This window comes from Gopherus flavomarginatus, chromosome 1, assembly GCF_025201925.1.
Source record: "Gopherus flavomarginatus isolate rGopFla2 chromosome 1, rGopFla2.mat.asm, whole genome shotgun sequence".
NCBI classification, from domain to species: Eukaryota; Metazoa; Chordata; order Testudines; family Testudinidae; genus Gopherus; species Gopherus flavomarginatus.
In genome coordinates, this window is record NC_066617.1 from 231,152,177 (window position 1) to 231,160,395 (window position 8,219).

The window sequence follows — 8,219 nt, forward strand, 5'->3', positions numbered from 1 at the left end:
GTCAATCATCATGGCCCTCCACAATTCCCCAAGTAGTGCAAAGGCAGATAAAAATGGCAATATTATTAATAATAATGATAGCAGTGAAATTAGAGGGAAACAAGGCAGTTACATACATTCATTTGTCAAATACATATATTTTAAGAAAAATAAATGTATGTTACATTGTCAGCTGGGCTGTTTAACCCATCTTTAAATAAAAATACGCGAATACAAAACTAGCTGACAAAAGTCACAGAGAAATGTGTTAAAGAAACACCATGAAGTCACATTAGCCTTTATGGTTTTTCATATTGTTTTTGAGAGGGGGAAATCATGTAATATAGCAGAGGTTTTCAATAGTACTAATTTTGAACAAATCATTTTGTTCTATACCTACTGTCACAGTTTGTTTTCTATTATTTTCTTTTATGTTTGAGTGAGAACAAATCCTGTATAAAGGAAACAATTTGTCTTATAAGATGAGTGCAGAAACACTTGCAGTGTGTAACAGCTGCCTTTTGAGTTACCCATGTGTTGCTGTCCCAGTAAAGTGAAACAGACTGCTGTCTGCTGCCTATTAATAATTTGGCATAAGTTCCCAGAGGCAGGGATGGTGTTCCTAGTCTCTGTTTGACAAAAGCTGGGAATGGGTGACAGGGGATGGATCACTTGATGATTACCTGTGATATTCATTCCCTCTGAAGCACCTGGCATTGGCCACTGTCAGAAGACAGGATACTGGGCTAGGTGGACTTTTGGTCTGACCCCATATGGCCATGCTTATGTCTTAGTAGACATTGGGTGTCAGCAATGTTTTGAGTACTTTGTAATCTCATCTACTTATGCTAAACAATCTACTCCACCTTGTGTTTAGCTGTTACACTCTGAGTACCTTTCCCAGACTCAGAGAAGAGCTCTGTGTACCTCAAAAGCTTGTCTCTCTCACAAACAGACATTTGTTGCTGGTATTCACTGAGGCAGGCCCCGGCCCACCAGCTAATTGTCCCTTCAGTCTTAGCCCTTTCTAGGGAGTTTGAGGGGCTCAACTCTGAAATGTTCTACAACAAAAAGCAAATTTAACTCAGTGGTGGGCTGTTCCCAAGTCTTCTGGAGGCATTTCTATCCTTTCCTTCAGGCTTGTTCTCAATCAGTCTCTTATTCGTGCATTGCTTGCTCCTTGGGGGTCTGATTGTTCCTCTCCAGTGGTTGCTCTGACTAGCAGGCCCATCTCTCTGCAGCTCGGCAGGTGAAGCTCCGTTCAGGCTGAGAGGCAGAGCTGTGACTATTCAGCCCTGAACTGAGCCCTCTTCTCTCTTTTTATTCTCCCTTCAGGCTTGGCACTTGGTCCAGATACAGTGGAGCAAGTCTAGCTGAGCCCATAGGCTTTCCTTAACCCTAGTGTGAGGCCTCTCTGCCTCATCACAGGGACCCTTACACACAAAGTCCTACCAGAACCTATCTTGTCGTTCCTCTATATCAATGTGTACATAGGCCTAGTAGGGGTGTTAGTGAGATTCCTTGGTTTGTGGCATGGCACTCAACTTTACATCTCCTTTTCCTCAAATACTGTGGCCACTGTGCTCTCAAAAGGTCTAAAAGAGGCAGAAGAGGTAGAAAGACATACAAATTGACCAAGGATGTGGTATAACCAGGTAGAGATTACATTAAGAAAGAGTTAAGGGTTGGCTTTGATGATGTTTGAGACATTTAAGTCAATAACAGTGGAAATCTCATGAGTTCAGCTCTTCTTGTGAGAGCAAGGCCAATCTGAACCAGAAAATGGGATTTCCCCCAGTTCTGAATTCAAACTCCTTAGAAATCAAAGGATCCAGTTTTGGTCTATCATCTAGTGTTAAGGATTTACAGTCTATTATAATGCACAACACGTGTGTGCACAGCATTTTCATTATGTTTCTGGGTTATTTTAATATTCTATATGTTCTTCTATTTCATAATATAAGAGGCCATATGCTTGCCAACTGTACTTAACAGGGTTCATTTTCAGCTTGTCCAGGAAGAGAATTCATCTGAGTGATTTTAATTAATGTGAATGAATTAATTAATTTTATAAAGAGGTGACATCACACAGTTGAAACTGCCTGCTGGTAATGATCTCACTGGAAAATTTGCTTTGATGTATGGAAAAATTAGAAATTGGCTGGATGATTGACAAAGGGCATCTTTCTGTCCTTACCAAAGAAAGGAGATCTACCATTCGTATCTTCTCCCTGATACTGCGTGTGAGCAAAGTTTTGCTCTACGTAATCTAGGACCGTATTTAGGGAATGACAGGAGCAGAACTACCACTACAACAAGCTGGCTTCAGAGAGGGATGAGGCGCAAGTGATTAAAGCACAAACATCCATCACATCACCCTATGATTATGTTTTCATTGACCACTCAAAAGCATTCAATATTTTCCAATCTGACCAGCTCTGGAGGCTACTGACAGACATGAGGATTCCAAGACACCTCACTGGACTCATTGCAACTCTCTGCCATCAACAACAGATCACGATGCAAAGAGCAGCAGGCAACAGCGAGTGGTTTTCCACTGGGCAGGGTGTGAGAGAAGGGTGTATTCTGTCCCCAAACCTTTTCAACATGTATGCAGAAAGTATTGTGAGAAAAGCCCTGGAAGGTTTTGAAAAAGTGGATGGTAATGGGATTTCCATTGGTCCACATCTCATAACTGACTTCAATTGTGCAGATGGCACAATGCTCTTTGCTGCTACCACTGATGCAATTAAATAATGTTGGAGTCTGTGAAAACAGAAAGTGAGGGATATGGACTGTCCCTGATTGTGGTGGAAACAAAATGCATGTATGTTGACATAATCAACAAAAACAAGATGCAAGCAGACATCACAATCAATGGTCAAGCTGTAGATGCAGTAGATAGTTCAATTACTTGGTGTCATGGTATAATTCCCCACTCTGAACCTTAGCGTCCAAAAGATGGGGTACCAGCATGAATTCCTCTAAGCTTAATCACCAGCTTAGTACTTGTAGCGCTGCCACCAACCAGGAATTCCAGTGCCTGGTACATTCTGGTCCCCTCAAAACCTTGCCCGGGGACCCCCAAGACCCAGTCCCTCTGGATCTTGACACAAGGAAAGTAAACCCTTTCCCTCACCGTTGCCTCTCCCAGGCTTCCCCTCCCTGGGTTACCCTGGAAGAGCACTGTGATTCAAACTCCTTGAATCTTAAACAGAGAGGAAAACGCACCTTCCCCCCTCCTTTTCTCTTCCCCTCCCAGACTCTCCCTGAGAGAGAAAGTAATCCTAACACAGAGAGAAAATTAACCTTTCTCTCCCCCGTCCCTCCTTTCTCCCCACTAATTCCCTGGTGAATCCAGACCCAGTCCCCTGGGGTCTCACCAGAATAAAAAAACAATCAGGTTCTTAAGCAAGAAAAGCTTTTAATTAAAGAAAGAAAAAACAGTAAAAAATATCTTTGTAAATTTAAGATGGAATATGTTACAGGGTCTTTCAGCTATAGACACTAGGAATACCCTCCCAGCCTAAGTATACAAGTACAAATTAAAATCCTTTCAGCAAAATACAAATTTGAACTTCTACCAGCCAAATACACATTTGCAAATAAAGAAAACAACCATAAGCCCAACTCGCTTTATCTACCTAGTACTCACTATTCTGAACTTATAAGAGCCTGTATCGGAGAGATTGGAGAGAAACCTGGTTGCACATCTGGTCCCTCTGAGCCCCCAGAGTGAACAACAACCAAAATCTAAGAGCACACACAAAAACTTCCCTCCCTCAAGATTTGAAAGTATCCTGTCCCCTGATTGGTCCTCTGGTCAGGTGACAGCCAGGCTCACTGATTTTGTTAACCCTTTACAGGCAAAAGAGATATGAAGTACTTCTGTTCTATTATCTCTTACTTATCTGTTTATGACACCTGGGATCATCCATATCCAAATAAGGAGGCTGTTTCAAAAAAATCAGAAGAAGACTAGTAATGACTCACTCAGCCATGGCCTCCCTTATAAAAGTTTGGAAAAATCATGGCATCTCAAAATGTATGCATGCTCAACTAGTGAAAAGCTTGATTTTTTTCCCCACAGCAACCTATGGATGTGAATTGTGGGAAGTGAATTTTGAAAATTCAGAAGAAAATTGAAGCGTTCGAGAGGGAGTGCAAGCAAAGACTCTTGTGTGTCCCCTGAGTGGAGAAGATTAATGCTTCTGTTAGAAACATTACTGGGGAGAAGCAGACCCAGCTGAAGGAAATCAACAGGTGCAACCTTATGTACTTTCATCACATCAAGCGTAGAAATGGAAGTAACCTCAGGAAAATTATCATGGAAGGAATGGTGGCAAGTCATCTGAGTAGGGGACAACATGTGAGAAGATGGATAGATGGTGTGCAGCAGACCCCTGGGAGGTCAGCTGCTGAGAGCTCGAAGATAGCAGTGGATTGAGAAGGCTTATGAAAATTCTGCTATGATGTCACCAACATTCAGACATGAATGAATGGATTTTACTTACTTATCAAGAGCACCCAGACATAGTTGGATAAATTATAATCCATGCTTAAATTAAAATTATGCTTATTCTGTCAGTATTCACACTGGAAATCAGAAGCCAGGGACATAGATGCCTTTTGACTTTGTAATCAGTCTCCTAATGACATCTAGAGGAACTAACTATAATTTCTGCAGTTCAGTTAAATCCAGATTGGCTGCTAAACAGATCACTGTCAAAAAGACTATATACATTAGAAGCCAGTTAAAAGTCAACCTCCGCCAGTCATTATTATATTGGTACCACATCTCCTAATGACACAAAAAGACAATGGGAATCTCAGATAGCACTGTGTGGTAACGTACCAAATACTGAACTTCTAATAGAAATCGCTGCCAGGGGCAGCTCTATGTTTTTTGCCTCCACAAGCATGGCAGGCAGGCGGCTTTCGGTGGTGCGCGCCTGCGGGAGGTCCGCTAGCAACGCGGATTTGGCGATGTGCCTACGGGAGGTCTGCCGGTGCTGCACCATTGGTGTCCCTGCCGCCAAATTGCCGCTGAAGCTGCGGGACCGGCAGACCTCCCGCAGAAACTCCACTGAAACCCACCCACCAGCAGGCCACCCGCCACGGCTTGCTGCCCCAGGCACATGCTTGATGCGCTGGTGTCTGGAGCCGCCCCTAACTGCTGCATACAGTATAGCATTTCTCTTCTCTGCATATTGCAGAATCATCACTGCAGTCTGTGAGCGGCAAAAGGGGCAGATCCAGAAATGAAGGAAAGTCATCTGATGTAATTAGCTTCTGGTGGGGGCGGGAACTAAATGGAAACGTTTAAATTAATTGCACAGGTCTTTGAAAATTTTTTGTTATCATTGAATTGAACGTGGGTGGCAATGAATTACTTTTTTATCGCTTCAGCAGCAATAGGAAGAGATGCTTAGTGATGGCTAAATCATCCCTGTCTGAGCCACAATGGATCTGAGAGCAAAACCACAAAAGGAATTTACAGCTAGAGAGTATTTGGCTTCAGATGGCTACCTGAACTGATGAGTAGAGGGCAGAATGATATTTTTTCTGCAAAATAAATGGTCTTGACTTGAGTTCAGATGGGGTCCCATGAAGAAGTTCAGATTCTAGTGTACAATTTATTTGTATATAACATCATTCAGGAAATCCCAAACTACTGTGCAGAAAGTCAGTTCAAATGCTAACGAGAAAAAAAAAGTTTTAAAGGGAGATGTAAAGGGAGGGAGGGATTCAGTGGCTTGGAGGCAGGCAGCAGAAAATTCTAGATTGAGGAGGTATTGTAGTACGAGTGGAAAAATGACTTGTTAATGGGACTGGAAAGGTAAAAAGGGGAGACTGAAAAACCATTGAGGGAAGCAGAGTAGAGAGTTATGATGGCACAGGTCCATGGAGTTTTTTGATAATCAGAGAATAATTTTACACTGTATGTAGAGATAAATGGGCAGCAGGTGAATGGGACAGGATGGGAATGATAAGGTCTTGCTTTCTGATGTAATTTACTAACCTACTCACAGCATTCTATATCCTACGGCCTTTACAGAGTTGTGTGCTAAGAAGGCCATAAGAGGTGGAAATGATGAACATGTGAACAAGGATTTCAAGATAATGATTCATTTTTTCACATCTGTCAAAAAATCATAGAATCATAGAGTTTAAGGCCAGAACCCGTTCATCTAGTCTAGTCTGACATCCTGTACATCACAAGGCAACAAATTCCATTTAGCACCTGCACACGAAACCCACAACTGACATTAGAGCAATGTATTAAGCTATTATGACCAAAGGAGATTATGCTGTTATGTGCTGCAGACAAAGAATAGGAGGGACTGAGGTGCATCAGTGCCTGAGGCTCCTGTAATGGCAGGTAATTAAGTGAGATATACGGAGATAATCTGGACAAGTGACCCCATGTCCCAGACTGCAGTGGAAGGTAATATCCCACCCCCACCCCAGGCCACTGCCAATCTGACCTGGGAGAAAATTCCTTCCCAGCCCTACATAGGGTGATCGGTTAGACCCTGAACATGTGAGCAAGAATCACCAGCTAAGAACCTGAGAGAAAGAATGCACAGTGCCACCCAAGGGCGGCTCTAGGGATTTTGCTGTCCCAAGCACGGCAGGCAGGCTGCCTCTGGCGGTTTGCCTGCAGGAGGTCCACCGAAGCCGCGGGACCAGAGGACCCTCTGCAGGCAAACCGCCGGAGCCAGCCTGCCTGCCGCTCTTGCGGCGCCGGCAGAGAGCCCCCAGCAGCTTGCCGCCCCAAGCATGCGCTTGGCGTGCTGGGGCCTGGAGCCGCCCCTCGTGCCACCAGGATAACTTGAAACTAAAGGAGATGTGAGAGATGGAAGAAAGGTTACAGGCAAGGATGGAGGCAAGATTTCTAGTCTTAGTAGCAAAAATAAACTCTGCCAGAGGAGAGTAATGGCAAAGTAAGCCGTATGGGAGGGACTGGAGGAAAGGCAAGAGGACTTTACCCAAAACAAGAGCTTCAGTTTATGAAGCATTCGTTGTAGAAAGTTCCTATGTAGAAGCAAGTTGACGAAACCATGGCTGGTAGATGAGCTCATTTACAACCTAAGGTTAAGTTTTATAACCACATATAATGTCCTTTCTTAAGCAAGAGAGAAAAGGCAAATATTTTAAGTCCAAAAATTATCTAGGCCTCTTTATTTCCTTTGTTTTGCTTTCTCTAAAATTCCTCCCGCTCTCTCTGTAAGAGATTCAGCACCCTATGCCTCATTACTTCAAGTGCTGCTCCTCTTTATAAAGATTAGGCCATCCAATCAGGGAAAAGAAAACATTAGCAATTTAAGGGACTGAATCCTAAATTACAGATATCATATACTCAGAGGAGTGCTATGAACAGTTTTCTGAAAATTTATGGGCTCCAAGTTGTCCACAGAAACTGTTCATTGCTGAATTATGAATAACCAACAAACATATAAAACACATGATCAGTTAATGAAGAGTGGAAGAAAGAGAAAAATAGTTTGCAACCAAGAGTTTGATCAGAATTCGTAAAGCTTGAAAAAGGGTTAATAAAGGTTGTGAGATAAAAGTTACAAGGGATATAAGCAGGGCCCTACCAAATTCACGGCCATGAAAAATGCATCGCGGACTGTGAAATCTGATCTCCTCCTGTGAAATCTGGTCTTTTGTGTGCTTTTGCCCTATGCTGTTCAGATTTCACAAGGGAGAACAGCATTTATCAAACTGGGGGTCCTGACCCAAAAAGGAGTTGTAAGGGGGCTGCAAGGTTATTTTAGGGAGGTCACAGTATTGCCACCCTTACTTCTGTGCTGCCTTCACAGCTGGCAGCTGCAGAGTGGTGGCTGTTGGCTGGGCACTCAGCTCTGAAGGCAGCGTCCCGTCGGTAGCTATTCAGAAGTAAGAGTGGCAATACCATACCATGCCACCCTTACTTCTGCATTGCTGCCTTCAGAGCTGGATGGCTGGAGAGTGGCGGCTGCTGGCTGAGGGCCCAGCTTTGCAGGCAGCAGCATAGAAGTAAGGGAGGCAATACCATACCAGGCCATCCTTACTTCTGTGCTGCTGCTGGCGGTGGCTCTGCCTTTAGAGCTGGGATCCCAGCCAGCAGCCACCACTCTCCAGCTGCCAGGGCAGGCTCCAGGCCCCAGCGCGCCAAGCGAGTGCTTGGGGCGGCACGCCGTGGGGGGCGCTTTGCCAGTTGCCGGGAGGGCGGCAGGTGGCTCCGGTGACCT